Source organism: Alosa pseudoharengus, unplaced genomic scaffold, assembly GCF_046254945.1.
Source record: "Alosa pseudoharengus isolate Yale_2024_CS ecotype anadromous, Long Island Sound unplaced genomic scaffold, YU_APseudo_1.1 YU_APseudo_1.1_scf_13, whole genome shotgun sequence".
In the NCBI taxonomy this organism is placed as follows: Eukaryota; Metazoa; Chordata; class Actinopteri; order Clupeiformes; family Clupeidae; genus Alosa; species Alosa pseudoharengus.
Genome location: NW_027468598.1, coordinates 2,433,330 through 2,443,443, shown reverse-complemented (window position 1 = coordinate 2,443,443; position 10,114 = coordinate 2,433,330). Strand labels below are relative to the sequence as shown.

General features: G+C 40.4%; 1 long non-coding RNA gene across 1 annotated transcript; it reads right to left on the bottom strand.

Moving 5' to 3' along the window:
- LOC143121027 (uncharacterized) lies at nt 1-5,195 on the bottom strand. The gene is made up of 5 exons (XR_012986365.1): nt 4,981-5,195; nt 3,823-3,901; nt 3,136-3,204; nt 2,905-3,013; nt 1-564 (listed from the first exon to the last, which is right to left on the bottom strand). It is a non-coding gene; the product is annotated as an uncharacterized LOC143121027 (long non-coding RNA).
- Between the last annotated feature and the right edge of the window lie 4,919 nt (nt 5,196-10,114).

The window sequence follows — 10,114 nt, the reverse complement described above, 5'->3', positions numbered from 1 at the left end:
TTAACCAACTAACTGATAACTAAATAGTTTCTTGACAAATAACCAATGACTTAAGGTATTTTAAACAAGTTTACTGTTTAAAGACAACCAGCAACATAACAACCCACCCATACACATATTCACCCACCTAAAACGAAACAAAAAGCATACAGGCTAATATACATAAGCATACATACAGGTGTAGTCACATACATTTAAACGCATAACCATGATCAAACTGGCATGGTGTTGCCCTCATCTGATATGAACTCAACGGATTTACACACAAACATATACATTACAGCACACACCCATACATACTGTATATAAATATTCACCCACCTAAAACAAAACAAAAAGTGTACAGGCTAACACATAACCATGAGCAAATTGGTGCACAATCAGAGCACAAGTTGTACACACACACACACCCACCACTCATACACTCCCACACACATACATACTCACACGTATACCCTCACATACACACACAGGTAAACACGGTCACATACACTGCCGAGTTGTTCCTTGTTTCAGGCATTCCTCATTCTTGGATTTTAGAAGGCCGGCTATATCTGTTGCAGGCTGGAGCGACAGAAAAAAACAAAAAAACAAAACATGAATATGAAAGAAAGTAAGCATATATTACAATTGACCGTGTCCATGAATATAATTAAGGTGCTCTAAGCGATGTTTATAAGCGAAAACATTTTTTGTCACATAAAACAAATATCACCTGACCATCCACTAGCTACCTGTCCCCTGAATACACTGTAAAAAAAGCACGGTCTCTGGACAGCCCAGGCTCCAAACACGGCCAACAAAAACAGCCTGGTCCAGCCTGGACCATAAAACATAACATATTGTTCCAGCCAACCACGGATGAGATGCAAGTTCAGGAGAGTTTCAGTTGCATTGGAGGGAGGGGGAGCGAGGGGTGAGCTAGCTCTCTGTTTCCTTTGAATGTCAACAGAAGTGACGTTACCCAAAATCGCTTAGAGCACCTTTAATGCAAACTACTCAGCTTGTGTGACAAATAAAAGCAACCCCACACTAGCAGCGTAGAAGTCAGGTGCGATAGTTAGAAGTAATGCAGATGTGCACTATATACACACCACGAATATGTGACCCTGCAAGGGGAAACCAGTCGCTTTAGTAAAATTTACAAAATTAAGTTATTGTGCTTACATGAACAATCATAAACTAAGCTTTCCAACGATATGTATATCGATGGTATTGCAAAAAGTATCACTAAGATAACCGCATCCAAAGATGGCGTGGTTCTCCTGTCACGATACGCCAGAAGAGGAGAAAATCACCTTTTTAAGTAAATTGTCACGAGCGATAGTGTGAGGGCACAGCTAGTATTAGCCTTACGGTAGCGTGACTTTGAAGCGGATGACTGACTATGTGCAGTTTCATCAACCGAGTGAGTGTCTTTTTCTGCCCCCTAGTTAATACCTGAGACGGTCATAAGGTGTCACTATATAATATAATTAATGTAAAATGACGCCAGGATATTTCTAAAAGTTCGTGCTTTTGACCGTTCGTGCCCTGAAAGGCAAGTCTTTCACATTCATATTCGGTTACATCTGCCAAGAATGATGGAGAGAGCTCACACATTGAGTAATGAGTAATGAGTAAATTTTAGCTATACCGTAAAACCTTATAGCGGCGTGGACAAAGAGAATAAGCTAATGTGTTGAATCTTCACCTAAATAAAGTCAGGGTTTAACAGTAAATGTATGTTCATCCGTGAAATTTGTTAACAATATGAAAATGTAGACTGTATACTGTCGAATTATGTGAAAATGGGAAATTCAACATTTTAACCCGTACGTCTGTTTATCGTGGATTTTTTCAAAATAGCAAAGTGCGCAAGACGACTGGTTTCGCCTTGCCGGGTCACAAATATCCTCTTCATCAAAAGAAAAGCACCGGACATTTCTAAGTGTACCCCAAACTTTATATGTGACCCTGCAAGGCGAAACCAGTCACTTTGCGCACATTGCTATTTTGAGAAAATCCACGACAAACAAACGTACGGGTTAAAATGTTGAATTTCACGTTTTCGCATAATTTGACAGTATACAGTCTACACTTTCATATTGTGAACAAATTTCACGGATAAACATACGTTTTGACTGTTAAACCCTGACTTTATTTAGGTGAAGATTCAACACAGTTAGCAGCCATTCCATTTGTTCACACCGCTATAAGGTTTTACAGTAGAGCTAAAATTTACTCATTAGGCTACTCGTTACTCAATGTGTAAGCTCTCTATCGTTCTTGGCAGATGTAACCGAATATGAATGTGAAAGACTTGCCTTTCAGGGCACTAACGGTCAAAAGCACAAACTTTTAGAAATATCCTGGCGTCATTTTACGGACCAGGAAAAGTTTCCCATTAACGTAGCACATTTTAAAAGTGGGCCTATAGCCTACACAATCTGTGTACACAGAACTTCTTCTCCCCTTACTTCCCCCAAAATACATTAATTCTATTCTATAGTGACACCGTATGACCGTCCCAGGTATTAACTAGGGGGCAGAAAAAGACACTCACTCGGTTGATAAAACTGGACATAGTCAGTCATCCGCTTCAAAGTCACGCTACCGTAAGGCTAATAATTGCTGTGTCCTCACACTATCGCACGTGACAATTTACTTAAAAAGGTGATTTTCTCTTCTTCTGGCGTATTGTGACAGGAGAACCATGCCAACTTTGGATGTGGTTATGTTAGCGATACTTTTTGCCATACCCTTGATATACATATCGTTGGAAAGCTTAGTCAATGGCCGTTCATGTGAGCACATTAACTTAATTTTGTAAATTTTACCAAAACGACTGGTTTTGCCTTGCAGGGTCACATTTCACAGTGACCCTACACTTCTGAGCAGTAGTATGTCTGTGTGATATCATACCTTATCGCAACATTGCCTGCAGCAGCACTTGCCTTCTTGCTTACAGGACCTTAACATAGATCATCCCCCATCGGACTTGCAAAAGCAGGCTGGGACTGCTGGGTGGCACCTAAAAAAAAATAAAACACCATTTGTCATACATCTGGTTATTGTTGATTAAGATAAAAATCATAGCATTAAAAAAAAAGGAAAGGTAAGTCAATCTGGTGTACAAAAATAAATTATAAATACCTTCTGAAGGCACACTTGCCACCATCACCATCTATGTTAATTCTTGATATCAGTTTATTTGTGAGGACTCTGTCAATAAAAGATAGGATTATGCAAATTATGCATGCTGTACAATAAATTGAGTTGCTGTACAATTTTTGAAATAATGATTATGATCAGTTTGGCAGATATTCACTGCTCACATTACCACCAACACAATGGTAAACGTGACTAAATTGCAAAATTCAAGATCATTTTAAGTAGCTGCAATAATCATGATTAGTTTCTGTATTAAAGGTTGTATCAGCGATAGCTAGCTCGCTACTCCCTTCCCCTCACTCCCTTTCAATTAAAACTCTCCTAAACGTGCATCTTGTCGGTTATTGGTTGAAATACTTTATTTTGCCTGAGAGTTTGCCAACCCTTGTTGGTAGCAATTGTTTTTGTGTACAGATCTCAGAGCCTAGGCTGCCTACAGAGACGCGTTTTTTTTGACGGCCTGCTTATGGGGCAGACAGCTAGCGGATCATTAGGAAAGATTAGATGAATGTGATAATTTATGTTTGGGCCTTTTTTGGGCCTGAAATCGCTGATACAACCTTTAATGCATTACATAGCACATATGTCAAACAAATTAGAGCATGCACAATAACATACCCCATAGCCCTCACCATGGAAAAAAAATATATTCAAAACACAAACACTTACACCGCGTTGAAGGCAGCAGCGATGGCTACTAGACATCATCAAGTAGTAGGTAGTGCCATCAGGACAGACCAACTTTGACCTAGACAGTTGATGGAGCACACATAGCAACAGACACATAAACAGGGGATAAACTAAACACAGTTACAGACACAAATACATCCTCAAATATTATAATGTTATATGCGATTTAGGGCTGTAACGATACACCAACCACACGATTCGGTTTGCATTACGATTTTTGACCCACAGTTCGATCGAACCTCGACTTTTTTTTTTTTTTGAAGGGGGGGTGCAATAGCCTACCTTGGAACACCAGAGGATTATAATATAATATACTATAATATAACATATCTGTATATATATATCCTGATATCTGTAAATGTATCCTGATATAAAAAGCGAGAATACTAAATTTGTCTAAATTTGTTTATGACAGTACACTTTATGCAGATTAGCCTATAGCCTTAGGCCTACTTTTTCTATTACAACTCTACCTCTTTAATTCAGCTGTCTGGTTGAAGCCTGGAAATATTGTAAACAAAGTAGCATAGTTGGCTAGCTTATCATAGTCTACTGATTGGACTGTTCAGTTTCCCCATGTGTGTTTAAGTTTCAAGGTAATACTTGTTCTCCTTGGGACAGGCACTTTTGGGAAACATTGGTATTGGGATGCTCAGTCAACTTGAATGCAAGAGTTTCAAACAAATATGTGTAGCATAATGATGCTAAGCAGAGCATAAATTTAATAGTAATTACCTAGTCGTCAGTTAGTCTTTACAGTATGCATCCATGCTTTCACGATTGTGAATGCTTTATTTGGATTGTGCAGGCTGAGTCGCGCGTGTCCATTGAGAGAGAGCGGGGCAAGGAGAGGGGGAAGTTGCAAGCATAGTCTACAATAAAAGTAATGAGCGGTGCGAAATTATGATTTATTTATGTATTTTTGGACAAGGTAGGCTACCGGTAAGTAAAGCGGGAGATGTGTGTTGCTTATAAGCTGCAAAGCGCTGTGTGAAACACTAGAAAGGGTTTGTCGCGGTTCTGCCTTTTCACACCACGACACAAGTTTGTGGATATGAGTATCGCGATTTCGGTTTCAAATCGCATATCGTTACAGCCCTAATGCGATTCTACGTGTATGTGTGTGTGTGTCTCTACCTGATGAGTGAACTCTCTTGCGGCGTCCGTATGGAGGTGGCACACATTTGGAATATTCCAGAATGCACTCAGCATTCTCAGGGAAGCAGTCCTCATAACACACAGTCTGTAAACAGAGGGAACAGAAGGAGACTAAGATTAACTAGAATTGCGGTTCCGAGGAACTGCAAGAGTGGGTTTGATCAGGGGCATGGAACTCGGCCTCATCCAAGGATTCCAACGGTACCTCATTTATGAAAATCGGACATACGGGTCAAAAGTTACATGCACACACCTTCATATACACAGACAGCCCAGCCCAGCCCATTATAGCTCTGCCAGGTTGCTTAGAACTCTTCCAGGTGCAAGCTTAAGCAATTAGAGCTGTGATGTCACAATCGAAATTTGAATTCTGAACATTCCGCCATTCATTTCAATGGGCCCAAAAAACGCAGAAAAACGGGAATACCGCGAAAACGACAAGGGCCAGCGACACGAAATCAACAAGCAAGTTACACCGGTTCGGGCCTGAATTTTTGGAGTTCGAACCGCGTCGATAGCTCAAACGGTCTAGGAGCAGTAGTTCGGCCAAAAAGTGGGTGAACAGGAATAATAAATAACTAGAATTGCGGTTCCGAGGAACTGCAAGAGTGGGTTTGATCAGGGGCATGGAACTCGGCCTCATCCAAGGATTCCAACGGTACCTCATTTATGAAAATCGGACATACGGGTCAAAAGTTACATGCACACACCTTCATATACACAGACAGCCCAGCCCAGCCCATTAGAGCTCTGCCAGGTGGCTTAGAACTCTTCCAGGTGCAAGCTTAAGCAATTAGAGCTGTGATGTCACAATCGAAATTTGAATTCTGAACATTCCGCCATTCATTTCAATGGGCCCAAAAAACGCAGAAAAACGGGAATACCGCGAAAACGACAAGGGCCAGCGACACGAAAGCAACAAGCAAGTTACACCGGTTCGGGCCTGAATTTTTGGAGTTCGAACTGCGTCGATAGCTCAAACGGTCTAGGAGCAGTAGTTCGGCCAAAAAGTGGGTGAATAGGAAGATATAATAATAAGAAAACTTAAGAAGAACAATAGTGGGCTTGCTGGATCAAACCCACTAACTAGAATTGCGGTTCCGAGGAACTGCAAGAGTGGGTTTGATCAGGGGCATGGAACTCGGCCTCATCCAAGGATTCCAACGGTACCTCATTTATGAAAATCGGACATACGGGTCAAAAGTTACATGCACACACCTTCATATACACAGACAGGCCAGCCCAGCCCATTAGAGCTCTGCCAGGTGGCTTAGAACTCTTCCAGGTGCAAGCTTAAGCAATTAGAGCTGTGATGTCACAATCGAAATTTGAATTCTGAACATTCCGCCATTCATTTCAATGGGCCCAAAAAACGCAGAAAAACGGGAATACCGCGAAAACGACAAGGGCCAGCGACACGAAATCAACAAGCAAGTTACACCGGTTCGGGCCTGAATTTTTGGAGTTCGAACCGCGTCGATAGCTCAAACGGTCTAGGAGCAGTAGTTCGGCCAAAAAGTGGGTGAATAGGAAGATATAATAATAATAAGAAAACTTAAGAAGAACAATAGTGGGCTTGCTGGATCAAACCCACTAACTAGAATTGCGGTTCCGAGGAACTGCAAGAGTGGGTTTGATCAGGGGCATGGAATTCGGCCTCGTCCAAGGATTCCAACGGTACCTCATTTATGAAAATCGGACATACGGGTCAAAAGTTACATGCACACACCTTCATATACACAGACAGCCCAGCCCAGCCCATTAGAGCTCTGCCAGGTGGCTTAGAACTCTTCCAGGTGCAAGTTTAAGCAATTAGAGCTGTGATATCACAATCGAAATTTGAATTCTGAACATTCCGCCATTCATTTCAATGGGCCCAAAAAACGCAGAAAAACGTGAATACCGCGAAAACGACAAGGGCCAGCGACACGAAATCAACAAGCAAGTTACACCGGTTCGGGCCTGAATTTTTGGAGTTCGAACCGCATCGATAGCTCAAACGGTCTAGGAGCAGTAGTTCGGCCAAAAAGTGGGTGAATAGGAAGATATAACTAGAATTGCGGTTCCGAGGAACTGCAAGAGTGGGTTTGATCAGGGGCATGGAACTCGGCCTCATCCAAGGATTCCAACGGTACCTCATTTATGAAAATCGGACATACGGGTCAAAAGTTACATGCACACACCTTCATATACACAGACAGCCCAGCCCAGCCCATTAGAGCTCTGCCAGGTGGCTTAGAACTCTTCCAGGTGCAAGCTTAAGCAATTAGAGCTGTGATGTCACAATCGAAATTTGAATTCTGAACATTCCGCCATTCATTTCAATGGGCCCAAAAAACGCAGAAAAACGGGAATACCGCGAAAACGACAAGGGCCAGCGACACGAAATCAACAACCAAGTTACACCGGTTCGGGCCTGAATTTTTGGAGTTCGAACCGCGTCGATAGCTCAAACGGTCTAGGAGCAGTAGTTCGGCCAAAAAGTGGGCTTATAGGAAGATATAATAATAATAATAATAAGAAAACTTAAGAAGAACAATAGTGGTCTTGCTGGATCAAACCCACTAATAATAATAAGTAAACTTAAGAAGAACAATAGCCCACAGCATGGCAAAGCCATGCTGTGGTCTTGCTGGATCAAACCCACTAACTAGAATTGCGGTTCCGAGGAACTGCAAGAGTGGGTTTGATCAGTGGCACGGAACTCGGCCTCATCCAAGGATTCCAACGGTACCTCATTTATGAAAATCGGGCACACGGATCAAAAGTTGTCTGCATTAACGCAACATCCAATAAGCTAAAACGCATAAATAACATGGTTGCTATGCTGGTTGCTATGGTGGTCGCTAGGTTGACATTACAGGGGTGGTTTCTAGGTTGTTGCTAGGGTAATTAGTTAGTTGCTAGTAAGCCATCTTAAGCTGACTGCATAAAGTGATTATTTTAAGAGATACATTTTCAAACCAGAACTGTGTATAGGTCATGGTTAAAAACGTATCAGAATCTCAGAAATAATCACGTAATGCAGCCAGTTTAAGATTTTTTAAGAAGTCAGATTTTTTAAAGGCAATCAAATTTCTGCTGACTCTCTTCTGGCTGCGGTTAAAGGCCAGCGCCTCCTGAGAGGCCTGAAGGGTCAGTTCTGAGGTTGTTGGCTGCTGGAACCGAAAAAAGGACTGCATTTTCTTAAAAGACAATGTGACTGAAGTGCGGGCAAAGTTTGCACAGAAATGTACGATTTTTCCCACCCTCATCGACCTCGTCATAAAACTTGTTTAAATGATCACACGACGCCTCCTTGCTGCTTTGTTGTCTACATCAGCATTTCTCAAACTTCTTTGACCTGAGGCCCAGTCAAGGCATACTTTGGGGTCATAGGGCCCACCTACATGAACCCACCCCCTCCTCCCAACCCCTATCAAATTGTAATGATATCACAATTATTATTTTTATACTATATTGCCTACATGCACTTCAAAACAGTCAATGTTTAAAGTGCTAAGATTGTTTACAAAAGTTTGTGAAAGCATGCACATCAGAGTACTGCTTTACTAATGTAAAATATTACCTTACTATGCACAGAGAATCACAGGCTTAGTCCCTGCCTCAGTCATTGCAAGCGCCTCTGATTTATTAATCACCACTATGTGGATACTGTTTTTAGAATTGATTTAGATTAAGTGTTAGTATAATTTGTATTTTTGTAATTTGTATTTTAGTATATTTTTATATATTGTATTAAGTGTTAGTATAATTTGTATTTTAGTATATTTAGCATATTCTTATCTTCTACTGTCCTTACTGCTTAGTTGTGTTTTTATATTATACACTTTAATTACTCTTTCTGCTGTTAAAGAATGTGTTGTGTTGTATGTATGCTGCTGAGACCTTGAATTTCCCCTGGGGATCAATAAAGTATCTATCTATCTATCTAAATATAATTAGGCCTACACTAGTTTCATTGTTTTTGCATTGTTGCATGATTGATATGCTATTTAATTACATTTCATTTGAATGCCTGAATGTAAGAATTCAGGAAACACAATACCAGCTTTTAACATTTCTGTTGTTAGTTTATGTAAATCACATAACACATGAACTGTTTACATACTACTGATAGCCCATTACTGTACACAATAGATTAGTATCTTCAAATAGTCAAGGTTGTTGACTGCTGAAACCGAAAAATGGACTGCATTTTCTTAAAAGACAATGTGACTGAAGTTTGGGCAAAGTTTGCACAGAAATGTACGATTTTTCCCACCCTCATCGACCTTGTCATAAAACTTGTTTAAATGATCACACGACGCCTCCTTGCTGCTTTGTCGTCTACATCAGCCTTTCTCAAACTTCTTTGACCTGAGGCCCAGTCAAGGCATACTTTGGGGTCATAGGGCCCACCTACATGAACCCACCCCCTCCTCCCACCCCCCATCAAATTGTAATATCATCACAATTATTATTATTTTTATACTATATTGCTATACATGCACTTCAAAACAGTCAATGTTTAAAGTGCTAAGATTGTTCACAAAAGTTTGTGAAAGCATGCACATCAGAGTACTGCTTTACTAATGTAAAATATAATTAGGCCTACACTAGTTTCATTGTTTTTGCATTGTTGCATGATTGATATGCTATTTAATTACATTTCATTTGAATGCCTGAATGTAAGAATTCAGGAAACACAATACCAGCTTTTAACATTTATGTTGTTTACTAGTTTATGTAAATCACATAACACATGAACTGTTTACATACTACTGATAGCCCATTACTGTACACAATAATACTGTGCCCATTCATTAACATTAAACATCAGGCGTCTTGTTTACACATTTAAACCATATTTGCACTTCGAAATTCGCTTCCAAATTGTAGTAACTACATCTACGAAGTCTAAGGAAGATATCTATAAACATACTACATGGTTAAGATACATTTTGACAGAACTACAGACTTCGTGAAAGTAGCCTAGTAGCCCTACATAAAAGGCTCCATTAACTTCATTGCAAAATCGCGGTTGGTCTGTTTACACACTAAAACCATATTTACACTTCGAAATTCGCTTCCAAATTGTAGTAACTACATCTACGAAGTCTAAGGAAGATAA